Source organism: Mustela lutreola, chromosome 6 (genome assembly GCF_030435805.1).
Source record: "Mustela lutreola isolate mMusLut2 chromosome 6, mMusLut2.pri, whole genome shotgun sequence".
Classification (NCBI taxonomy): Eukaryota; Metazoa; Chordata; class Mammalia; order Carnivora; family Mustelidae; genus Mustela; species Mustela lutreola.
In genome coordinates this window covers 51,296,122-51,323,703 of record NC_081295.1, presented here as the reverse complement: position 1 = coordinate 51,323,703, position 27,582 = coordinate 51,296,122, and the positions used below count along the sequence as shown (strand labels likewise).

Here is a 27,582-nt window from a genome sequence, read left to right as displayed (position 1 = left end):
GATAAACTTGTCTAAGAGAAGCCATTACCATATTTTAATGCTGACCCTGGTATATTACGTGTTCACTTTGTCCACTGTTTTAATATTGTTACTGTCTCTGTGGTAGAAATAAGCACAATTAAAATTAGAGATAGGAAGAAATGTTTTGGTAAAGAAGAACAAATTTAATTAGAAAAAAATATTATATATGTAATTTCAAATAGTATTTAATCATTACTTATATCTAAGTTTCCTACATTTTACAATATATTCCAAAAGTACTGTATAATCTAATTGAAGTCACTGAATGACATGATAAATCATCTAGACAGCAGTTTTTCAAGGGACTCTTAAATGGTAAACTCTTTTAAGCGGTCTGTGAGGTGTTCTTTTTTTTTTTTTTTAACTAATTGTTACTGATGTTAATTAAGGAGTAAAAATCCATTTGGGAAACAGTGGAGTGCTAAAATACTTGGTGTTTGTAGGAGCTCCAACATCAAGGAATTGATCAAGGTAGGTTGCAGTTCCCTGAAAGGACTTCATGGAAAAGAAACAACTTGAAAAATGTATTTGAAAATCAGAAGATGACAATATAGAGGCACTGGGTGTAATTTTTAAAATACATGCCCAGGGACACCTGGGTAGCTCAGTCAATTAAATATATGACTTTTGGTGTCAGCTAGGTCATGATGTCATGGGTCATGAGATGGAGCTCTGCATGGGCTCTGTGCTCAGTGGGGAGTCTGCTTGAAGATCCTCTTCCTCTACCCCTCCTCCCACTTGTGTGTGCTTTCTCTTTCTAAAATAAATAAATAAATAATTTAAAAAGGTATCTAAAATGGGTGCCCAGCATTCTAAAAAACAAGGTAAGGTCATGGAGTTTAAAAACAGGAAGCAATGTGGGAAATTTGATCAAATCATATTATTTGTGTAGAAAATAAAGTTCTGACAAAAAAAATTTTATTTACATATTCTCATTTAATCTTCATAAATCTCCATGAAGTAGTTGTACTTTTTACCTAGTATACAGATAAAGAAATCAAACTTAAGAGTGGTTAAGCAACTTGACCAAGATTGCAGAAACAACATATTTTAAAGCCATAATTCAAACATAGGTATTGTTTTTTTAATTTTATTTTTTATAAACATATATTTTTATCCCCAGGGGTACAGGTCTGTGAATCACCAGGTTTACACACTTCACAGCACTCACCAAAGCACATACCCTCCCCAATGTCCATAATCCCACCCCCTTCTCCCAAACCCCCTCCCCCCAGCAACCCTCAGTTTGTTTTGTGGGATTAAGAGCCACTTATGGTTTGTCTCCCTCCCAATCCCATCTTCTTTCATTTATTCTTCTCCTACCCACTTAAGCCCCCATGTTGCATCACCACTTCCTCATATCAGGGAGATCATATGATAGTTGTCTTTCTCTGCTTGACTTATTTCACTAAGCATGATACGCTCTAGTTCCATCCATGTTGTCGCAAATGGCAAGATTTCATTTCTTTTGATGGCTGCATAGTATTCCATTGTGTATATATACCACATCTTCTTGATCCATTCATCTGTTGATGGACATCTAGGTTCTTTCCATAGTTTGGCTATTGTGGACATTGCTGCTATAAACATTCGGGTGCATGTGCCTCTTTGGATCACTACATTTGTATCTTTAGGGTAAATACCCAATAGTGCGATTGCTGGGTCATAGGGCAGTTCTATTTTCAACATTTTGAGGAACCTCCATGCTGTTTTCCAGAGTGGCTGCACCAGCTTGCATTCCCACCAACAGTGTAGGAGGGTTCCCCTTTCTCCGCATCCTCGCCAGCATCTGTCATTTCCTGACTTGTTGATTTTAGCCATTCTGACTGGTGTGAGGTGATATCTCATTGTGGTTTTGATTTGTATTTCCCTGATGCCGAGTGATATGGAGCACTTTTTCATGTGTCTGTTGGCCATCTGGATGTCTTCTTTGCAGAAATGTCTGTTCATGTCCTCTGCCCATTTCTTGATTGGATTATTTGTTCTTTGGGTGTTGAGTTTGCTAAGTTCTTTATAGATTCTGGACACTAGTCCTTTATCTGATATGTCGTTTGCAAATATCTTCTCCCATTCTGTCAGTTGTCTTTTGATTTTGTTAACTGTTTCCTTTGCTGTGCAAAAGCTTTTGATCTTGATGAAATCCCAATAGTTCATTTTTGCCCTTGCTTCCCTTGCCTTTTGCGTTGTTCCTAGGAAGATGTTGCTGTGGCAGAGGTCGAAGAGGTCACTGCCTGTGTTCTCCACAAGGATTTTGATGGATTCCTTTCTCACATTGAGGTCCTTCATCCATTTTGAGTCTATTTTTGTGTGTGGTGTAAGGAGTACAGCATCCCTTCCTGATCAAAACTCTTCAAAGTGTAGGGATAGAGGGCACATACCTCAATATCATCAAAGCCATCTATGAAAAACCCACCGCAAATATCATTCTCAATGGAGAAAAACTGAAAGCTTTTCCGCTAAGGTCAGGAACACGGCAGGGATGTCCATTATCACCACTGCTATTCAACATAGTACTAGAGGTCCTAGCCTCAGCAATCAGACAACAAAAGGCAATTAAAGGCATCCAAATCGGCAAAGAAGAAGTCAAATTATCACTCTTCGCAGATGATATGATACTATATGTGGAAAACCCAAAAGACTCCACTCCAAAACTGCTAGAACTTATACAGGAATTCAGTAAAGTGTCAGGATATAAAATCAATGCACAGAAATCAGTTGCATTTCTCTACACCAACAGCAAGACAGAAGAAAGAGAAATTAAGGAGTCAATTCCATTTACAATTGCACCCAAAACCATAATATACCTAGGAATAAACCTAACCAAAGAGGCACAGAATCTATACTCAGAAAACTATAAAGTACTCATGAAAGAAATTGAGGAAGACACAAAGAAATGGAAAAATATTCCATGCTCCTGGATTGGAAGAATAAATATTGTGAAAATGTCTATGCTACCTAAAGCAATCTACACATTTAATGCAATTCCTATCAAAGTACCATCCATCTTTTTCAAAGAAATGGAACAAATAATGCTAAAATTTATATGGAACCAGAAAAGACCTCGAATAGCCAAAGGGATATTGAAAAAGAAAGCCAACATTGGTGGCATCACAATTCCGGACTTCAAGCTCTATTACAAAGCTGTCGTCATCAAGACAGCATGGTACTGGCACAAAAACAGACACATAGATCAGTGGAACAGAATAGAGAGCCCAGAAATAGACCCTCAAATCTATGGTCAACTAATCTTCGACAAAGCAGGAAAGAATGTCCAATGGAAAAAAGACAGCCTTTTCAATAAATGGTGCTGGGAAAATTGGACAGCCACATGCAGAAAAATGAAATTGGACCATTTCCTTACACCAAACATAGGTATTTTGATTATAAAGTCACTTGAGAATAATAATAAGAAGAATACAACATAACTACTCTTGACAGGTAATAATGCATTAATATGTTTTACATGAATTTTCCTAATCTAGATGTTAGTATAGTTGTTTAAAGACAAAAACAAGGAAACTATAACTTGGTATTCTTTGAGTAGATAACAACATTCGCTCCAGCCATTTTAAGCAGAAAGGATGTATAAGTAGTTGTGGATTGTTGAGAGGGCTAAGGAAAGATACTTCCGGCTGTACTTTTCATGAACTCCTTCCATAATGACAGAGCAGAATTTGGCTACCAGAGGAATTGATGCCTTTATCATTATGACTAGGAAGCTGCCTGCTGAATCAAGGAACTGCTGCTACCATCATAGTTTCCAGAAAACAGTCCTGCCGCAATGTACAACAGACAAATGTGTGCCCTGTGCTGTACCTGTCTCACTATGTGATTCAGTTTGAACTACAAAGTCTATGTGAGTGCATTTGTTTCTAAGCCAACTTTCTACTCATAACCATAGCAGCTAGAGAATATAGAAAATGTAGTTTAGCAAATGCAGAGGAAGGGGATCAAGATGACAGGATGGGAAGATCCTGAGCTTACCTCCTCCAATGGACACACAAAGACTACAACTACATATAGAGCAACTCTCTCTGAGAAGAACGTGAGGACTATCAGAACAACTTTAACACAGCTCAAGATACAAAGGAAAAGCCACATCAAGAAGGGTAGGGGCAGAGAGGTATTCTGGTTGAGACCCAAAATCCCCAGCATGGCAACCCACAAATGAGAGAGATGTAACAGGTGTGGAAGTCCTTCCTGAAGAGTGAGAGAAGCCCACATTGACCACCTCTACCCTTCAAGGGTATACACCAGGAAGGTAAGCCTCCATAACATCTAGCTTTGAAAATCAATAGGACTTAAATCTAGGATCTTTAAAAATCACTAGGGCTTACCTTCAGGAGAGCCAGAGGGCTACAGAAAACTGACATTGTTCTTCACAGCCTGAGTACAATCCCACTCACTCTGGGAGCCAGCATAGAGGCAGCAGTTTGAAAAGAAACTGGGCCATACATAAAGGAGATTTACTGACTACTTTTAGGGCATGTACTGGAGGGGCAAGAATCTATAGGAACTGCCTCTGGGAACAAAAATGCTGACAGGAACAATTTTTCTTGTCCTCCTTCAAGCTAGTTAGCCTATACTCATTCAGAAAATTCTCTATCTACCTTGAAAGCACTGGGTGTGACTCACCCTAGTGTTCTGTGGCTGCACTGCTCAAACCCACCTACCCTGCCAGGTGCTATTCCAAGTGGTTCCCACCCTGCCATACATGGTGGACAGTCTTGGCCAGGTCCAGGACTCCGCAAAGCAACTCCTGCCCCAGAGAGGGAGGAAAGAGCCTTACCCACATGCACATCCACAATAGTTGCCAGCAGGCCTTCTAACCAGCCACACCAGGGACTAAACTCATTCACCAGCACACCCACATCAGCTGCAGCTGGGACTCTCACCAACCACTGGGGACCATACAGAGTCCACAAGGAACAACCCTGAAGTGCCTAGATCTGATGACCAGGAATTATTGCATTCCTATGCCCCACAAAATGCCACACAGAAACAAGTGCAGAGTCAGGCAAAATGAGGAAACAGAAGAGTATCTTCCAAATGAGAGAACAAGACAAAACCTTAGAAAAACAACTAAGTAAAATGGAGATAAGCAATCTACCTGATAAAGAATTCAAAGTAATGGTCATAAAGGTGCTCACTGAACTCAGGAGAAGAATGGATAAATACAATGAGAGCTTCAAAAAAGGGACAGACAGTATGAAAAAGAACCAATCAGAGCTGAATAAATGCATTAACTAAAATGAAAAATACACTAGAGGGAATCAACAGCAGATTAGAGGATGCAAAAGAATGGAGGAACAATCTGAAAGACAGTGTAGTGGAAGTCATCCAAACTGAACAACAAAAAGAAAACAGAATTTGAAAAATAAGGATAGGATAAGGGATTTCTGGAATATCAGCAAGGGTATAATACTCACATTATAAGGATTTCAGAAGAAAAGAAAGAGAAGAGGCCAGAAAAATTATTTGAAGAAATAATAGCTGAAAACTTCCCAAACCTGTGGAGGGAAACAGATAACCAGATCCAGGAAATATAGAGAGCCGCAGTAAGTCAAAGAGGTCTATTCTAAGATATTAAGGATTAAAATGTCAAAAAATTTTTAAAAAGGTAAAATATTAAATGTACCAAGAGAAAAGCAACTAGTTACATACAAATTACCACCCGTAAGACTGTCAGCTTATTTTTGAGTAAAAAATTTGCAGGCCAGATGAGAGTGGCATGATATTCAAAGTGCTGCAAGGAAGTACACTACAACCAACAACACTCTACCCAGTAAGGCTATCGTTCAGAATTGAAGGAAATACAGTTTCTCAAACAAAAGTTAAAAGAGTTCACTTTTAGTAAACCAATCTTATAATAATTGTTAAAGGGCCTTCTTTAAGTAGAAAAGAGGCCAGAGAAGAAGTAAGAAAGAATTAAGAAATAAAAAATTTCACTGGTAAGAGCAAACATATGGTAAAGGCAGTAAATCAGTCACATATAAAGCTAGTATGAAGGTTAAAAGACAAGAGTAGTTAAGTCAGGTATATCTATATTGATTAGTTAAGGGATACACAGAATTAAAATATGTAAAATATCACATCAAATGTATAAAATGTGGGGAGGAAGGTAAAAAATGTAGTGTTTTTACAGTATGTTCCAAGTTAAATTACCTTCAACTTAAAATAGACTGAGAATACTTAGGATGTTCTATATGAACCTTATGGTACCCACAAGCCAAAAACCTGTAATATATACACAAAAAATAAAGAGAAAGAAATACCAACATAACACTAAAAAATAATTATCAAGCCATAAGGAAAGAGAACAACAGAAAAAGAAGGGAACAGAGAACTACAAAAGCAACCAGAAAGCAATTAAGAGAATGGCAATCAGTGTATACCTACCAATAATTACTTTAAATGTAAATGAACTACATGCTCCAATAAAAAAAAAAATAAGATGACTAAATGGATTAAAAAAAAAAAAACACTGATCTATATGCTTCCTAAAAGAGACTCACTTCAGAGCTAAAAACATGTATAAACTGAAAGTGTAGGAATGGAAAAAGATACTCCATGCAAAGGGACACTAAAAAAAAAAAAAAAAAAAAAAAAACCTGGGATAGCAATCCTTATATCAGATAAAATAGAATCTAAAACAAAGCCTGGAATGAATGACAAGCAAGAGGACTGCATAATGACAGAAGGGTCAACCAAAAAAGAGAATATAATAATTGTGAATATCCATGCACTCAACATAGGAACACTAAATATATAAACTAAATATTAAGAAATGTAAAGGGAGAAATTCATAGTAACAAAATAATAATAGGGAAGGTTAAGACCCCACTCATTTCAAAGGATAGACCATCCAGACAGAAAAATCAATAAGGAAACAGTAGCTTTAAATGACACATTAGAACAGTTGGACTTAACAGACATATACCAAACCTTCCAAACAAAATGCATTCTTTTCAAGCACTCATGGAACATTCTCCAGTACAGGTCACATGTTATGCCACAAAACAACTTTTAATAAATTTAAGAAGACTGAATTCATATCAAATATCTTTTTTTTAATCACAACAGTATGAAAAGAGAAATCAATTATAAGAAAAAAAGTTGAAAAACACACATGTGGAGGCTAAACAACATGCTACTAGACAATGTGTCCGTGAAAAAGCTAAGGGGAAATAAAAAAAATAAATAGAGACAAAAGAAAATGGTAACACACAATATTCTATAATGTCTGGGACACAGGAAAAGTAATTTTAAGAGACAAGTTCTACAGGCCTACCTCAAGAAACAAAAAAGTCTCAAACAATCTAACTTTATAGGTAAAGAAACTAGAAAAAGAACAACAACAAAGAAAAGCCCATGGTAGAAGGAAGGAAATAATAAAGACAAAAGAAATAAGTGAAATAGATAAATGGATAATAGATATCTATAATAAATCGATAAGTAGATAAACAAAAACTTCAGGAGAAAAGATCAATAAAACTAAGTGCTGTTTTTCAAAAGATAAAACTGACAAACCTTAACCCGGATTCATCAAGAAAAAAGAGAGGTCAGTCGGGGCACCTGGGTGGCTCAGTGGGTTAAGCCTCTGCCTTCAGCTCAGGTCATGATCTCAGGGTCCTGGGATCGAGGCCTGCATCGGGCTGTCTGCTCAGTGGGGAGCCTGCCTGCTTTTCTCTCTCTCTCTCTCTCTCTCTCTCTGCCTGCCTCTCTGCCTACTTGTGATTTTTCTCTGAAACAAATAAATAAATAAAATCTTTTAAAAAAAAAGAAAAAGAAAAAAGAGGTCAAGTAAACAAAATCAGAAATAAAAGAGGAGAAATTACAGTCAATACCACAGAAATACAAAGGGTTATGAAATAATACTGTGAACAATTATACACAAATTTACATAAACTAGAAGAAATGACTGAGTTCCTAGACACGTATATCCAAAACTAAAATTCTATTTCATGAAGAAATAGAATATCTGAACAGACCAGTTGCTATTAATGAAACAGTGATTCGGGGGAAAAAATCCCAACAAACAAAAGCTAAGGAAGAGTTAGCTTCACAGGTGAATTCTACCAAAAATTTAAAGAAGAATTAATACATAGTCTCAAATTACTACACAAATTGAGGAAGATAAAGCACTTCTAAACTCATTTTATGAGACCAGCATTACCCTGACACTAAAACCACAAAGACCCTACAAAAATGTAAAGTACAGGCCAATATCCCTAATGAGTACAGATGCAAAAATCCTCAACAAAATATGTAGCAAACCAAACTCAACAATAAATTGAAAGGATCATACTCCATGCCAACTAGAATTCATTTCAGGGTTGCAAGGATAGTTTAACATCCACAAATCAATCAACATGATACACCACATTAACAAAACAAAGTATAAAAATCATGTAATCTGAAGAGCTACAGAAAAACCATTTGGCAAAATTCATCATTTATGATTAAAAACTTTCAACAAAGTGGGTACAGAGGGAATACACTGCAACCTAATAAAGTTCATGTATGACAAACCCACAGTGAGCATGCTCTGTAGTAAAAATTTGAAAGCTATTCTTCTAGGATCAGGAACAAGACAAGGATGTCCATGCTTCACCTTTATTCAATATAGTACAGGAAGTCAGAGCTTTAGGAATTAGGCAAGAAAATAAATAAAAGACATTCAAGCTAGATATGAAGAAGTAAAACTGTCACTATTTGCCGATGACATACTTATATAGAGAAAACCCTAAAGACTCCACCAAAAATCTATTAGATGTAATAAATGAATTCAGCAAAATTGTAGGATATTAAATCAATAAATAAAAATCTGTTGTTTCTATAATTAATAATGAACTATCAGAGAAATTAAGAAAAAAATTTTAAATTACATCAAAAAGAATAAAATATCTAGGAATAAATTTAATGAAGGAAGTAAAAGATCTGTATTCTGAAAACTATAAGACATTGATGAAAGAAACTTAATATGACACAATTAAATGGAAAGACATTGTGTTCATAGGTTAAAAGAAATAATATTGTTAACATATACATATTATGCAAAGTAATCTATAGATTTAATGGAATCCCTTTCAGAATTCCAATGAATTTTTTTTTCACAGACCTAGAATAAATCATCATAAAATTTATATGGAATCACAAAAGACCCCAAATAACCAAAGCAGTCTTGAGAAGGAACAACAGAGGAGGTATCACACTCCCAAATTTTAAACTATACCAACAAAGCTCTAGTAATCTAAATAGTTAGAGCACTTGCCTAAAAAGCAACACATACATCAATGGAACAGGATAGAGAGCCCAGAAATAAAACCATACTTATATAATCAATTAATCTACCGCAAAGGGGACAAGAATATACAATGGGAAAAAGATAGTCTCTTCAATAAGTGGTGCTGAGAAAAATGGAGAGCTACATGCAAAATAATGAAACTAGACCACTTTCTTACCATACACAAAAAATAAGCTCAAGTGGTTAAAAACGTAAATGTAAGACCTGAAACAATAAGACTTCTAGAAGAAAATATAGGCAGAAACGCTTTGACATCAGCATGGGTAATTTTCTTTTGGCTATGTCTTCTCATGTAAGGTTGACAAAAAAGAAAAAATAAACAATGGGGCCACATCAAACTACAATGCTTGTAGTTTATAGTGAAGGAAGCCACCAACAAAATTAAAAAACAATCTATTGAGGGGAGAAGATACTTGCAAATGATATATCAGCTGAGTTAATATCCAAAATATAGAAATAACTCCTACAACTCAATAACAACAACAAAACACTTGATTAAAAAATGGGCAGAGGATCTGAATAGACATTTCTCCAAAGAAAACATATAGATGGCCAACAGCCAGAAGGAAAGATACTCAGCATTACTAATCATCGGGAAAATGCGAATCAAAACCATAATGATATAATACCTCAGACTTATCAGAGTGGCTGGTATCAATAAGACAAGAAATAATAGACATTGCTGAGGATGTGAAGAGGGAATCCTCTTGTACTGATGCTGAGAATAAAAATTGGTCCAGCCACTATGGATAACAGGACAAAGCTTCATCAGAGAAGTAATAATATAATTGCCATATATCATCCAACAGTTTCACTTCTGGGTCTTTATTTGAAGAAAATGAAAACACTAATTTGAAAAGATACATGTACTCCTATGTTCGTTGCAGCATTATTTACAATAGCCAAAATATAAAAGCAACCTAAGTATCTGGGATAAATGGATTGATAAAGAAGATATGGTATACACACACATATACAGAGTGGATTACTCAGCATTAAAAAAGAATGAAGCTTGCTACTTGTGACAACAGGGAGGGTCCTCGATGTGAAATCAATGAGACGGAGAGAGACATATAAATATGATTTAACTTATATATGAAATCTAGAAAAACAAAACAAATGAACAAACAAAACAGAAACAGACTCCTAGATACAAAGAACAAACTGATGATTACCAGAATGAAGTGGGGTGAGAGGATGGGCAAAACAAGTGAAGGGGATTAAGAGGTACAAACGTCCAGTTATAAAAGTGATGGGAATGTAAAGTACATCCTAGGGCATATAGTCAATAATACTATGTGATATTGTATAGTAATAGATGGTAACTAGACCTATCATGGTGATCATTCCTAATATATAAAAAGAGCAAATCACCATCTGAAACTAAGTATCTTTTGTATGTTGATTATAATTAAATTTTAAAAATGTAGTTTTATGCTTTTTTCAGCTTTTTAACTCTGAAAAGTGATAGAATGGCTATTGATATAGTCAGTCCAAGGGATCCTTCACATCTAAGGCTCAGAGATTCAATTGTAAGCTGGTAAGAGATGGAATCAGAGTAGGAGTGAACATAGGGCAAAGGGCAAGAATAGTCTCTTTATTTGGGACTGCCAGCAAAATAAACCTTCCACAAGCAGCAAGAGAGAAAACCACTCTATATTAAGGGAGTTATCCAACGGTCTCCAGAAGAGAGTGAAAGAGAGGAGAATCAGTGGAAAAAATTAATACTGTAAAACTAAAATGTAAAGATGTAAAACAATGATGTCATTGAGGAGAATTAGGTAAGTAGGAAGGAATGCTTGTTTGTGAAAAGACCAAGTGTAGTTTAGATATACTGAATTTGAGGAAACATTGAAGTAATCTAAATGTAGGCTCAGGGAAATACAAAATTAAAATTTGAAAGAAAGGAAAGGGGCATACCCAATGTATGGCAATCACGACACCAGTCAGAAAGAGAACAGGGACTCGGGAAAAGTAAGGTGAAATGGGAAAGGATGTACAAACAAAGAAAAGAAGACAAGCTTTATTTCAATAAGTACGTTAGATAGCTACTATAAATGTTAGGCTTAAATGGTTTAAAATTCTTGTCAGATATAGAGTAATATGTATAAATTTATTATACATAATATGGAAATGCAAGAAATGAATAAATCAAATACTGATATTAATATCATACTGCACATTTTATATCTTTCCAGTTTTCTTTTTAACATAGAGGTTTTTGCTCCCCCAAATATTTATATCATATAGCACATAGTTTTGTATTCTACTTTCTCATGTAACAGCATATCATAGCACTTTTCAAATTTTGTTTTCCTAAGGAAATGTGATTTTTAGTGACTCAATAGTATCTTATGATATTCACATTATTGATTTATTTAGTCTTTGTCGAACATATAGGTTATTGCTATATGCATTGACCACTGATAGTATCAAACATTTTCTGAAATTTCATCTCCATGAAATTAAATTCATGGAGATAAATTTTAGGTGACCTTATTGCATTAGCTGCATTCAACTCATATTAGCAATTTGTATCCCAAACTTACAAATTAAGATGATTTTTTTTGAAAAAGCATGTCTTTTTTTTTTTTGAAAAGCATAGATATAAAAATATCTGATTATTTAAAACAAATACAATTTCTTAGCACATCTGAAAAAGAACTTAAAAAGTCATGGAAGTAGGACACCTGGGTAGCTCAGTCATTAAATGTTTGCCTTCAGCTCAGGCTATGATTCCAGGGCCCTGGGATCAAGTCCCAAATTGGGCTCCCTGCTCAGCAGGAAGCCTGCTTCTTTCTCTCCCACTCCCGTGCTTATATTCTGTCTCTCGCTGTCTCTCTCTCAAATAAATAAGTAAAAATCGTTAAAAAAAAAAAAAAGTCATGAAAGTTTACTATTAACAGAGCTAGCCTCTCCAGTGTAAGCTAAAAATCTAGATAAATATATGAATTCATGAACTTCAGACAATAGGCAGTACAGGGAGCTCCCTGGGTGGCTCAGTCAGTTAAGCTTCTACCTTGGGCTCAGGTCATGATCTCCAGGTCCTGGGATCGAGCCCAGTGTTGGGCTCCCTGCTGAACAGAGGTCTATTTCTAACCCTCCTCCCCATTCCTGTGCTTGCTCTCTCTCTCTCTATGTCAAATAAATAAAAACTTAAAAAGAAAAGGCAGTACCAAATTTTGATTCCTGAGATGAGGGAAATAAATGATAAGAGCCCCATGATTGCCTTGACTTTTGGCCTAGAGGACCTTTCTGGACTGTGGCACAGGTGGAATCCAACCAAGTCACTAGACTGGAGGGGCAGAAAGTGAAGTTCAGCTGTGCTCATGTAGGTAGTATTTCTGGGTCAGAATCATGAAGAAAAAAAAATCGTGAAGAAGAGCTCATGAAATTTATATAGACGCTTTCTTGATTATTTGTTAAATAGTAAACTGCACATGTGTAGGAGGACACCTCACATGGCCAAGCAAAGAAAATCCTCTCAGAGAAGAACTACTACAAAGAAGCCATGAGCCTAATGACACACAAGTGTTTGGGACCACCCAAATTTCAACCAGCCAAAATGGCAAGACCTTATTTAATACTCCAGGCATAGAGTAGAAACCCTAAAGGGTTACACTTAACCAAATGGTAACTTAGAGCACTAGGATAAAACTATGGTAGAGTGATTGTAAAAAAGCTTAGAAACAAACCTACAAAGGATTTTGCTGATTTACAGCTAGATTTATGGCCCACTGGGTATATAATGCAGAAAGTCAACAACATGATATCATTAATATCTAGCATCCATTCAGAAATTGAAACATAGGAAGAAGCAAGAATGACCCATAACCATGAGGAAAAAAAATCAATTAATAGGAATAGAACCAGAAATGAGAGAAATAATGGAATTAGCATACAAGTCCCAAAAGCTATTTTAAATATGCTAAAAAAAATCATGAATCCCAAGTGGAAAAATAGAACATTTCAATATAAAAATAAGAGTAATATATATTGACAAACCTGTTAAAAGCAGAATTAGGTAAGTATAAATATGAAAGTATCTTTGCCAGTAATCAACAATTTAGATTAAGCATACACATTCCTTGGGCACCCGAGTGGCTTGTCAGTTAAGCTTCTGCCTTTGGCACAGGTCATGATCCCAGAGTACCAGGATGGAGTCCTGCATTGGGCTCCCTGCTTAGCAGGGAGTCTCCTTCTCCCTGTGCCCCTCACCCCACTTGTGCTCTCTTTCTCTTTCTCTCAAACAAATGAATAAAATTTAAAAAATTAAATATACACATTCTTGAAAGATTAAAATTACCAAAACTGATAGAAGACACCGATTACCCTACTCTGATTAAATAAATTATTTTTAAAATTATAAGTCTCTCCATAAAAACTGCTCCAGTTCCAAATGAATTCTGTCATACATACATACATATAACAGCACTGTTATATAAACTTTTTAGAAGAGACAGTAGGGAAAATTTCATAACTCGTGACATCAGCATTACATCAGCATTAGATCAGCACCAAAACCAAAGACATTACAAGAAGAAAACAAATTTAGACCAATATTTCTAATGAACATAGAAGTAAAATCCTTACTGCATATTCGTAAATAGGATCCAGCAACATATAAAAAGAATAATATGTGATTATCAAGTGGGGTTTATCACAGGAATGCAATGCTTTCATATTCATAAAATAATGGATATAATTCACAATATTAAGAGACTTATCAAGAAAATTCTTATGATCTCAGTACATGCAGAAAATGCACTTGGCAAAATTCACCACCCTTTCATGTATTAAAAAAAAATGTAAGAATAGAAAGAAAATTTCTCAACCTGATAAAAGTTCTTTCTATGAAAAACCTCTAGATAAACCCAGTGGTGAAAGACTGAATATTTTTTCCTCCAAGACTGTAAATCAGGTATGAATGTTCTCTCTTCACTTCTATTTGGCCTTGTGCTAGAGATCCCAGCCACTTCAATAAAGCTACTGTGCTTTTAGAAAGGAAGACGTAAGACTATTTTTAGAGTCAACATGATCAGGAATGTAGAAAATCTTAGAGAGTTTACCAAATAGATAATCTTGAAGTAGACCCACCCACATATGGCTAATTGATTTTAGACATTACTAAGGTAATCCAACTGAGAAAGAATAGATCAACAACTCAATATAAAAACAAGCAAAAAATTTGAGCACAGAAAAGAAGATACACTAATGGCCAATAAATACCTGAATAATGCACAATATCATCAGTCATCAGAAAAATACATTGAAAAATGGCCAAAATGGCTAAAACTGAAAAGGCTAACAATACTAAATTTTGGTGGGGGTGTAGGAACTCATAAATTGCTACTGGGAATGTAAAGCAGACTGTCAGTTTCTCAGAAAGTTAATTATATACTTACCATATGGCTGAGCAATTCAAAGGCTATGTTAACATAAATAATTGTTCAGGAGTGTACATAGTATTTTTAATTTTGAGTATCAATCTGGAAGTAACTCATATTCCCACTGACAGGAGAATTAATGAACAGGTTATCTTAAACATATTCAGTGGAATACTGAATTCAGTACTGAATCAGTGATATACACAACAGCAGAGATGAACCTAAAAAATACTAGACTAAGAAAAATAAGCCAGACGTAAGAGAACATCCATGGTGTGATTAAATATCTATGAAGTTCTAAAATTAGGCAAAGCTAATGTATGGTGAAAGATATTGCAGTAGCGGTTGACTTAGGGAGTGGGCCTGGGATTGATGCAAAAGGAGCATGCAGGACTAGGGTGTGAGTATATGGGTGTATGCAGTCACTCACTGTTCATCAAAATGTGCATTGAAGATCTGAGCATTCCACTGTGTGTGAACTATACCTCATTTAAAATATATTTTTTGAAATCTAACTTTTAAAATCTGAACCCAAAGTAAATATAATAATGTAATTTTCCTCAATTTTACTATTTTTTGGTTCACTTAAAAGACTATTTCTTTGTTCCTATCAGAGTGAATACTAAGGTGTCACCAAGAACTGTATGAAAAACAGTTTTAATTTCTTTTTTTTTTTTAAGATTTATTTATTTATTTGACAGAGAGAGATTACAAGTAGGCAGAGAGGCAGGCAGAGAGAGAGAGGAGGAAGCAGGCTCCCTGCTGAGCAGAGAGCCAGATGTGGGACTCGATCCCAGGACCCTGAGATCATGACCTGAGCCGAAGGCAGCGGCTTAACCCACTGAGCCACGCAGGCACCCCAACAGTTGTAATTTCTAATGATGGAAAGCTTTCTAAATAATCACCAAGTCAAAATGAACATACAGTATAATAAAAAATATAATATAGATGAATCTCATTCACTTTCTAATGTACTAGTATATCAGATGAAGAGAGATCCAATTTTATAAAAATTAGTGAGAAATCTAGTAACTATTAAAGACATTTATGGAGCCTTATTATGTGGCAAACACGATGCTGAACATTTTATATTTCTCCAAGGCTTTTACATATATTTTTTGTTTAAAATAGATAGCTACCAATTTTAATTTTCTGGTTATGTCATTTAATTTTCCCAACTAAACTATGAAGTAGTATTTCTTCCATTTTACAAGAGGAGAAGTGGGATTAGAAGATTAGAGTAACCAGCCCACAGGTACAGTCACCACAGTACCAATTACTGAACTCAGGAAATCTGACTCCAGAGTCTGTCTGGAAGATCAAGTATGCAGTATTTTCTGTTACTACTTATCACCGTACTTCTTTGCTGACACTGACATTGTTTATATTTTAACTTGTCACCTACAACTCATATGTATATTGTCCCACTTATTTTTTATATAAATAAAATTACTATAGGTAACATATTTATATCAATTTTAATATCTGCTTCCATAATCTGTGAACCAGATTTTTGAGAATGTAGGTTTGTATCCTTATTTTGCCATCCTTTTCTATAGCTGTACTTATTTAAATTCAGTTCCTTTGGGTGTTGAAAAAATTGTTTCTATGATGCTAAGGATAACACTTTCATAATATCTTGACAAGTATGTATCTTGTGTACATCTATTTGGAGACTTTTCTTTATCAACTGATTAAAATTTAGAGGCTTTTGTTTGAAGTAACAGAGTTTTCTCATCATGATTATTGTATATTTACCATCTGTGACATAATCACTTTGGCTTTCTATTTATTTTGAAAATGACTTTGAAAAAGTGATTTCTGTAGGCTTCCATAAACTGCTGTTATCTTGATTTTCTAAGGGCCTGCATTGTTTGGCTGCTCAAAACTGAGAACAAAATCAAGATATTGATTTTAATTTCTCAATCATTATGCCATTGGGACCTTGTATTGGCTTTGTGAGTAACTCCTTTCAATGACTTTCTTCCTCTCCAAGCAGCTGTCATTTAGGAAAAGCCAGTCAGTAAACAAATAATTACAAAGCATCCATGGAGTGAATATCTCTGTGAAAAGCAATGGACAAATTTTGTGTTTTAGTTTTAAGAATTTTGTTAATAAGTTTACAGATTTCTCTGGATAACTAGATGGTATGTAATTTTCATAGAACCGGCCTTCTAATCAGGAATCAACTAAAATTTTATGCTACTGAAAGCTAGCTTATCAGTATACTTTATTTTTAAACTTTAAACAAAGTAGAGAGTTCTGTTTATGTAGAAAGGTGACATGGAAAAAGAGGCATGACTATTATTGATAATGCTGCTATAAACATCAGGGTGCATGTATCCCTTTGAATTACCATTTTTGTATTTGGGTAAATACCCAGTAGTACAATTGCTGGATCATAGGGTAGCTCTATTTTTAGCTTTTTGAGGAGCCTCCATACTGTTTTCCAGAGGTGGGTGCACCAGTTTGCATTACCTCCAACAGTGCTCAAGGGTTTCCCTTTCTCCACATCCTTGCCAACACCTGTTGTCTCTTGTGTGGTTAATTCTTGTGAGGTGATATCTCATTGTAGTTTTGATTTGTATTTCCTTGTTGGTGAGTGATGTTGAACAGCTTTTCATGTGTCTGGTGGCCATGTAATGTACATCTTCTTTGGAAAAATGTCAATTCATGTCTTCTGCCCAATTTTTAACTGGATCATTTGTTTTTGGGGTGTTGAGTTTTAGAAGTTCTTTATATATTTTGGATTCTTACCCTTTATCAGATGTCATTTGCACATACGTAATTCCATAGGACTTTAGTTTTGTTGATTGTTTCCTTTGTTGTGCAGAGGCTTTTTATTTTAATGAAGTCCCAATAGTTTATTTTTGCTTTTGTTTCCTTTGCCCAGTAGGAAGTCGCTACAGCCGATGTCAAAGAGGTTACTGCCTGTGTTCTCCTCTAGGATTTGGATGGTTTCCTGTCTCACATTTAGGTCTTTCATCTATTTTGAATTTATTTTTGTGTATGGTGTAAAAAAGTGGTTCAGTTTCACTCTTTTGTGTGTTGCTGTCCAGTTTTCCCAGTACCACTTGTTAAAAGACTTTTTTCCATTGGATATTTTTTTTCTTGCTTTGTCAAAGATTAATTAACAATATAATTGTGGGTTCATTTCTGGGTTTTCTACTCTGTTCCATTGATCTGTGTGTATATTTTTGTAGAAAGAGCCCAAATGTCCATTAACTGATGAATGGATGAGGAAGATGTGGGGTGTGTGTGTGTGTGTGTGTGTGTGTGATGAAGTATTACTCAGCCATAAAAAAGAAAGAAATCTTTCCATTTGCAATGACGTGCGTGGAGCTAGAGGATATTATGCTAAGTGAAATAAGTCAGAGAAAGACAAATACCATATGATTTCATTCATGTGGAATTTAAGAAGCACAACAAATGAGGGTGCCTGGGTGGCTCAGTGGGTTAAGCCTCTGCCTTTGGCTCAGGTCATGATCTCAGGGTCCTGGGATCAAGCCCTGCATCAGGCTCTCTGCTCCGTGGGGAGCCTGCTTCCCCTTCTATCTCTGCCTGCTGCTCTGCCTACTTGTGACCTCTCTCTCTGTGTCAAATAAATAAATAAAATCTTAAAAAAAAAATGAAGCACAACAAATGAATATAGGGGGAAAACAAGAGAGAAGAAAACCAAGAAACAGACTCTCAAACTATACAGAACAAACTGATAGTTACCAGGGTTGGAGGGGGGAATGGGTTAATAGGTGATAGGGATAAGAAGTACATTTATTGTGATGAGCACCAGGTATTATATGTAATTGTTGAATCACCAAATTCCACACCTGAAACTAGTATTAAACTGTAGACTATATGTTAACTAACTGGAATTTAAATAAAAATGAAAGAGGGGGAGGCACCAAGTAGCTCAGTTAGTTAAGCATATGACTCTTGATTTCCACTCAGGTCATGATCTCAGGGTCCAGAGACTGAGCCCCAAAATAGCCTCTCTGCTCAGCAGGGAGTCTGCTTGAAATTCTCACTCCTCTCCCTCTGCTCCAAACCCCTGTGTTCTCTCTTGTTCTCTCTCTCTCAATTTCTCTCTAAAATAAATAAGTAACCCTTTTAAAAAAAATTTAAAGAAAGAAAAAGAGGCATAAATACTTAGTTTATACTTTATATGAATGTTAAAGAATCCTAATTCCAATCTAGCTCCAATCTGGACCCTATTAACCAACCACTCACCTTGATATAAGTATGAAGGTAACAAAGATAGCATTTTATAAAGAAGCTGAAATCCATCTAAAGACAGTTTCTGTGGAGTGTCAAGTAAAATCAGCTAGGCAGAGAGAGAGGGTGCCAAAGCAAGACAGGAAGTAGACAGTGTAGAAGCTCACTGGGGGTCAGGCTTTCCCTGGCAAAATACTGGCTGACACCTGTGAGCAAACTCATGACTGACTTGCCAAATTGAATTCTGTGAGTCAGACAGGTATATTTATTTAACACAAACTGTACAAATAATTTTAAAGAGATAGACAATCAAAGGGTACAGATAAAGTAGAAAGGAATATGGGACATCCTGTGTGGTTCACAGCTTCCTTGTTTGAGACATGTCTCTCTGTCTTTGAATGATGGGTGAGGTCTCCCAGTGAGATCCCAAAGGGTTTTTCACACAGTGGGAGCTTTAAGTTGGTGAATATGTCCATTCCATAATGCAGAGAATTTTACTGGTAATATGCTGATCTTCAAGGAGGCATGTCTCGTAGATTCTGAGTCTTTTTCGTTTAAGTAATTCTTTAGCTAGGAATTTTCTACTAAGGACATTAAATAGCATAAAATTTCCTCCTAATAGCAAATGCCAGGAGGCCCACTTGAGATACACCTAGTCATCAGCTCTTTTTCTTCCCCCTCTGGCATATTCCCAGTAAGTACCAGCAGCTTTATTTTTTTTTCTACTAACTCAATGTCAAGTTCCTGAGGCTTCAGTGTGCTAAGAGAATTGTTTATGAAACTGAGTCATCTAAGAAAGAAAATTTCTTTATAGAGGTGTATTTCAGTTGTTGACATGGTAAATAGGTTTATGATATTCCCCCAATAAATATATATAGTTTATAATAAATAAAAGATGAATACTAAGATTACATAATGCACTACACACCAATAAGAAAAGGAGATAAACAATCCAATAGAAAATTGGGCTAACAACATGACAAGTCAGTTTTATAGAAGAGGAGACATGAAAGGAAAATTGACATGAATCATGTTCAACTTCAGCAATAACAGGGAAATGAAAATTTAAAAAGCAATAGGATGTTTCACAGTGAATATATTGACATAAACTAAAAAACAATTAACAACAATATTAGGTGTTAGTGATTATGTGGAGAAATGGAATTTGTCACTGAGTAAAGCTAAAGATGCGTATTTTCTAAGATAGAGCAGGACTACTGGACAAAGGAGATCTGTGCTCATTTTAACATTTTTATAATAACTAAAAATTGGATATAACAGTGCCCAGTTGTAAAAGATGGCTGGATGTGGTAAATCAAAAATGAATATTCTGTAGCAGTTAAAATGAATAAATCAGGTCTTCATGTATTAACAATGATAAATTTTGAAAACTGTAATGTTGAGTTATGAGGAAGAACAAAGTATTGAAGGAATAGAGCTACCCAAGTATACTGGTTTTGAAAATTAGATACAAAAAATTTTGCACACAGCCCACGCAAGACATTTTCAGTATATCCATACTTTTTTTTTTATATCCATACTTTTAAACAGTCTTTTAAAAATACAAAAATCTAAAGTAAATATGAGAAATTATTATTTTTTAATTCAAGTTAGTTAACCTACAGTGCAGCACTGGTTTCAGGAGCAGAATACAGTGATCGATTCATCACCTACATACAACACCCAGTGTAATACCCATCACGTATTTAGCCCACTCCCCACAAACCTCCCCTCCAGGAGGGGAGGTTGTTATCTATATTTAAGAGTCTCTTATGGTTTTCTTCTCTCTCTCTTTTTATCTTATTTTATTTTTTCCTTCCCTTCCCTTATGTTCATCTCTTTTGTTTCTTAAATTCTACATATGACTGAAATCACATGATATTTGGCTTTCTCCAGCTGACTTATTTTGCTTAGCATAATATACTCTAGTCCCATCCACATTGTTGCAAGTAGCAAGATTTCATTCTTTTTGATCACTGAGTAATATTCCAGTATGTGCGTCTGTGTGCGTGTGTGTGTACACATACATCTCCTTCATCCATTCATCAGTTGATGAATGTTCAGCCTTTTTCCATAATTTGGCTGTTGTTGATAGTGCTATTATAAATACTGAGGCGCATGTGCATTTTTGTATCCTTTGGGTAAATACCTAGTACTGCAATTGCTGGGTCATAGCTTGGTTCTATTTATAAGTTTTTGAGGAACTTTCATACTGTTCTCCAGAGTGGCTACACCAGTTTGCATTGCCACCAACAGTGCAAAAGGGTTCTCCTTTTTCCCCATTCATGCCAACAATATCTGTTGTTTCTTGAGTTTTAATTTTAGCCATTCTGATAGGTGTGAAGTGGTATATTATTATTGTTTTGATTTGTATTTCCCTGCTGATGGGTGATGCTGAGCAACTTTTCATGTGTCTGTTAGCCATCTGGATGTCTTCTGCCCATTTCTTAACTGGATTGTTTCCTGGGTCACCACATTAAAAAAAGAAAGGATAATAATCATATGATTCTCTCAATAGATTCAGAAAAATCATTTGAAAAAATAGAACATCCTTTCTTGATTAAAAATCCCTCAAGAAAGTAGGGATTGAAGAAACATATCTCAGCATCATGAAGGCCATATACAAAAGACCCACAGATAATATCATTTTCAATGGGGAAAAAGTGAGAGCTTTAAGGTCAGGAACATGACAGGGATATCCATGCTCACCACTGCTGTTCAACATAGTACTGGAAGTCCTAGATTCACCAATCAGACAACAAAAGAAATAAATAAAAGGTAGGCATCCAAATCATCAAAGAAGTCACACATTCACTGTTTACAGACAGCATGATACTCTATGTAGAAAACCCAAAAGACCAAAAAATTGTTAGAACTTATAAACAAATTCAGCAAAGTTGCAGTATATAAAAATCAATGTACAGAAATCTGTTGCATTTCTATACAGCAATAATGAAACAGCAAAAAATGAGAAATTAAGAAATCAATCCCATTTATAATGGTACCTAAAAAACACAAGATACATAAGAATAAACTTAACCACACAGATAAAAGAACTCTACACTAAAAGCTGTAGAACACTTAAGAAAGAAACTGAAGAAGATACAAGGAAGTGGAAAAACATTCCATGCTCATGGATTGGAAGAACAAATATTGTTAAAATGCCTGTACTACCCAAAGCAATCTACACAATCCGTGCAATCCCCCATCAAAATAACACCAGCATTTTTCACAGAGCTAGAACAAACAATTCTAAAGTTTGTATGGAACAAGAAAAGACCCTCAATATCAAAAGTAATGTTGAAAAATAAAACCAAATCTGGAGACATCACAATTCCAGACTTCAAACTGTATTACTAAGCTGTAAGCATCAAGACAGCGTGGCACTGGCACAAAAGCAGACACCTAGATCAATGGAACAGAATAGAGAACCCAGAGATGAACTCACAACTCTATGGTGAATTAATCTTTCACAAAGCAGGAAATAATATCTGATGGAAAAAAATAGTCTCATCAAAAAATGATGCTGGAAAAACTGAAGAGCGACATGCAGAAGAATGAAACTGGACCATTTTTCTACACCATACAAAAAAAAATTCAAAATGGATGAACAACCTAAATGTCAGACAGGAAACCATCAAAATTCTAGAGGAAAACACAGGCAGCAACCTCTTTGACCTCAGCTTTAGCAACTTCTTACTAGACATGTCTCTGAGGCAAGGGCAACAAAAGTAAAAATGAACTATTGGGACCTTATCAAGATAAAAATCTGGACAGCAAAGAAACAATCAGCAAAACTGTGGAATAAGCAGCCTATAGAATGGGGGAAGATATTTGCAAATGACATATCAGATAAAGGGTTAGTATCTAAAATCTATAAAGAACATGTATAACTTAACACCCAAAAGACAAATGTAAGAAACTATTAATAAGCACTGAAAAGATATAGTGGACTCAAGAGCTATGCTATTTCCACTTGTGAAATATTTTTATGTTGAAAATATTTCAGAATAAAAAAATATAAAACAGATTTAAAGTAAAAAGTCTCCCTGGGTATCAGAACTATATTGACTTAAAATGAAACCTTAGTTTTTAATGGCTTTTTTACAGAAATGTTTCTCTCCTTAAATACAGTTCATACTTCTAATCAGCATATTGTTGGGTATAGTAACCAAGCTATTAAAAATGAATAATGCTTTTGGAATATTGATAAGAATAGGGTAAAATCTGAATTTAGAGTATCCTGTCCATACTCATATTAAATACTTCAGAAACCTAATGCTTACAAAGTAGATGACATTTATACATGAAATAGATTTTTTTTTTTAATTGGAAGGAAAGAATATTATAGCAGAAGAAAACTCAAAAACCTTGCTGCCTACATCAGGGAGCATTTTTACTATTCAGATGTCTGTTTGACTTTTTAAATAAAATAAAAGCTAAGCAGTTCATTTATAAAAATGGAACATGCAAATTAAACATTTTGAATCTGAAATAAGTTTGTACATACTTTCACCAAAGTAAACTAATTTTCTATATCAGGGCAAAATGTAGCAACAAAATAAGCATTTTTTAACAAGATAAAGAGAAAAGTAATCATAGCTCTGAGCAACAAACTGCTGACCTATTTCTGTTGAGAGAGGAACTATATTTTCTGAAATATGCATATTTTTATCATATCTAAGATCCAGAAAGCCCGGGTCAGTCAGCAGTCAGTCCGTTAGGAAGAACAGTTTGCATCAAACTGTACTCAAGTGGACAATATAGAGATTAGGGTTTCTCAGCACCAGATTTTCTTTTCTTACTTTGGATTGTATTAGGAGAAATTCTTGATAATGAGCTCCACTTTAGATTAGTGCTATTTCTCCTTTACCAGTGTTTTTGGTGCAAATAATTCAATACTAGGTAAGGATGGACCAAGGCATAAAATTCTCCAAAATACACTAGTGACCTACATATTTCTACATTGCTGAATGCCTTTTTGAAGCTGCTGGTTCTGAAGAAAACTTATCTTACAAAAAAAAGAAAGAAAGAAAGAAAGAAAAAAAAACTGGCTCAAAGTTGAATGTTAGGGCATTTGTGACACATAAGCTGGATCTTTTTCAAAGAAGTTCTCCAAGGGTAAGTTAAATCATTGTGCCTAAGATCATGATCTTCAGAATCAAATGCCTAGTTAAAATGGCACGTGATCTCTGAAATAGTCTCTTTTGTCAACAAATCAAACCTGAAGTCTCTAGAATGAATTGAAAACTTATAGGCAATACAGAAGAGAGGACCATGTCAAATTAACCATGAAAGTGTAGTTGGTAAAATTCAGACTGCACAGGACAAATTACTCATCATCTTCAACAGATAGATTGCATTATATTGAGAAGGTTGGGGAGAAAAAGAGGAAGAAGGGGCCTATATTTTAAGAGAGTAAAGAGACTTATTAACCTATTGCTGTTATCAGAAATTGATGAACTGTGGTCTGTGGGTCGAATATGGCCTGCTACCTGCTTTTATAAATAAAGTTTTATTGAAACACAGCCATGTTTATTCCATTATGCCTAACTTATGGTTGCTTTTGCACCAAAACAGCAGAGTTGAATAGTTGCAGCAGAGACCATATGGCCAGTAAACATCAAATATTTACTATCTGGCTCAGTACAAAAAGGGTTTGCCAATACCTGATATAGATGAATCTTACTTGTATACTGATTTGAACAAACTAGAAAATATAATAAATTATGAGACAGTTGGGGAAAGTTGAACACTGTATATGCTGATATTAGGGAATTGTTAAATTTTTTTGGATGTGATAATATATTGTGGTAACATTTTTAGAGTGTCCTTATCTTAATACTTCAGGATTAAATAAAATAATAATAATAATGCTTTTAAACCTGAATTTTTTTCTCTTAAAATATTGACAACAATAGTATCTATCACATATAGTTTTTGTGGGTCTCATTAACAATCTATTTGCCTTTAGCAAATAACATTTTAAGTGCCCAATGCTGTTACCTGCTGTTACTGTTATTTTTAACAAGCTATAAAGCTTAAAATACAAAACTCCTCTGACATTAATATGCACTTATAAAAATGAATGATACTAGAACCATCTTCAAGAGCAATTTTTCAGGTGCTTAGTTTGACAGCTCATGGTCTCTAAACCATCTTCTGTGGAAGATAGACATGGGTAACCACAAAGATTATTGTTTTACTTTTTCCCCTCAACATAAACATTGGACAAATATTTAAGAAACAATTGAAAAGGATCCAAATTAGTCTGGTGGTAATGTCTGAATTTCCTTGATGACTATGGCACTGATCATCTGAAGAGGGCTGAAAGATTTGTCACAGGAAGCCAGAAAATACATTTTTCTTGATTTATAATTTTGCTTTTGTCTAACAAGTAATACTATAAATTCTTCAAGTTCAAAATCCAAACTGTGACTTCCTTTGCATTGGTCGTATAGTGTGAGGATAGCTACCTTCCAATATGTGACTGGGTGAGATGGGATACGTCATTACAGTCCCTCTCCTGCTAATTAAAACTTAAAATTTTGAAAAGAAGTATAAAAGAAACAACTCCCTGAGGACTCTAAAGTGTGAATTGTTAAGGAGGACAATTGTTAGGGAAGAAAAAAAAGTATTGGAATCCCCCCTCTTTTAACTCCCAGATATGATCCAAGAGTAGCCTCACTCAAGGAAGTATACAGTGCTTGAGAGTAACAAGAGCTTGGACAGAAACAGGTCTTTTCGGCAAGCAGACTGGGAACAGGGCCTTTAGGAGCTGGAGAGTTTGGCAGGAATCCTCGAGATGTTCACTTTTGCTTTTGTTTTCTCTCCATTCCCTTCGGTAGTGGTCATAGTCATTTAACTGTTCACACGTGGCAATAATGGTTAGAACTCTGAGAGAAACCTAAGCCCTCCTGGCAGGAAGTGAGGAAAATGAGGAGAGGATGGGGGTGGTTAATATAAATTCTGATTATCTTCTAGAGACATTACGCATTTTTTCTTCTGTTTTGAGGCTGATTTTCACAAAATTGACTATCACGATTTTGTGGGGTGATGAGATGTTGATTTAAAAAAATTACTTAGTCTTTTAGAAACCTCTTGATGTTTTGGACACTGGGCTTACTTTAGATAAATGCTTTAAGGTTGAATGGCATGTAAGCAGTGACTAAAGTAACCCAGGAATTGCCATTACTAGGTATAGTAATGAATAGAAAGAACAGAAAAATATCAAAGAATAGAAAAATATCAAAGCAAAGGGGCACATGCACCCTGATGTTTATTTGACTATCTACAATAGCCAAATTATGGAAAGAATCCAAGTGTCCATTGACTGATGACTGGATAAAGAAGATGTGAAAGATATAAATATAGATGGTATAGATATAGGTATAGATATATAATGGAAATTAGTTAACCATAAAAAGAATGAAATCTTGCTATTTGCAGCAATTTTCATGGAGCTAGAGAGCATTATGCTAAGTGAAATAAGTCAGAGAAAGACAAGTATCATATGATTTCACTCCAATGTGGAATTTAAGAAACAAAACAAATGAGCAGTGGGGGAAAGAAAAAGAGAGAGACAGACCAAGAAACAGACTCTTAACTACAGAGAGAACAAACTGATGGTTACTAGAGGGGAGTAGGTGGGCAGGGGGATGGGTGAAATAGGAGATGGGGATTAAGGAGTGCACTTGTGATTATGCCACAAAGTATTGTATGGAAGTGTTGAATCACTAATTTCTACACCTGAAACTAATATTACACTATGTGTTAACTAACTGGAATTTAAATAAAAACTTAAAATAAAATGAAACACCATCACAGTATTTTTGTAGAGTACGACTTCCACTTAGATGATTTTGCTGAGAAGTTAATACAGTAAGTTTTGTTTTATTTTATTCCAAAAGTATTAAATATGCCTTATTTTGCAAAATCTTCTCTATTACCATAATATTCTTATTAAATGTTTGGTAATTTTAATTACCCTTCTTTCTGTTTCAATTCAAACTACAGGCCTATTAAAAAAAAAAAAAAAACAAGGAGAAAGCTATAAAGATGTAGGGAGAAATTTCTTTTTAAAACCTATTAAAGAGTAAACTAAGTCAAGCAGAGAAAGTCAATTATATGGTTTCACTTTCTTGTGGAACATAAGGAAAAACATAGAGGACATTAGGAGAAGGAAAGGAAAAGTGAATTGGGGGAAATCAGAGCGGGAGACAAACCACGAGAAACTGTAGACTCTGAGAAATAAACTGAGGGTTTTAGAGGGAAGGGATTCAAGGGTTGTGAGAGCCTGGGAGTGGGTATTAAAGAGGGCAAGTATTATATGGAGCACTGGGTGTGGTATCTAAACGATGAATGTTGGAACACTGAAAAAAATAAAATTTAAAAAAAAACCCTATTAAAGAACAAGTGGTTCAAACTAACCATTTGAATACCTAGTTTATGCTAGAGGGCATAATCAATCAGAGATAAAGACCAGGACGATTTCTCACTCAAGGCCATATATTACTATATACTTGTGAAGATGAAATGGCCTCTGTGCCCTAATTTCAGAAGCCCTATCTGAAGAGGCTGTAACAGTACAACTTAAAATATGAAAACACATTATTTTATGATTTCTTAAAAATGATAAGATGACATTTTAATTAT

At 35.0% G+C, this 27,582-nt stretch overlaps 1 protein-coding gene across 1 annotated transcript in view; it reads left to right on the top strand.

Annotated features, from left to right (window-relative positions):
• Positions 1–27,582, top strand: part of MEI4 (meiotic double-stranded break formation protein 4) — a 239,459-nt gene that overhangs the window by 153,960 nt on the left and 57,917 nt on the right. The gene's annotated exons all lie outside the window — the stretch shown is intronic.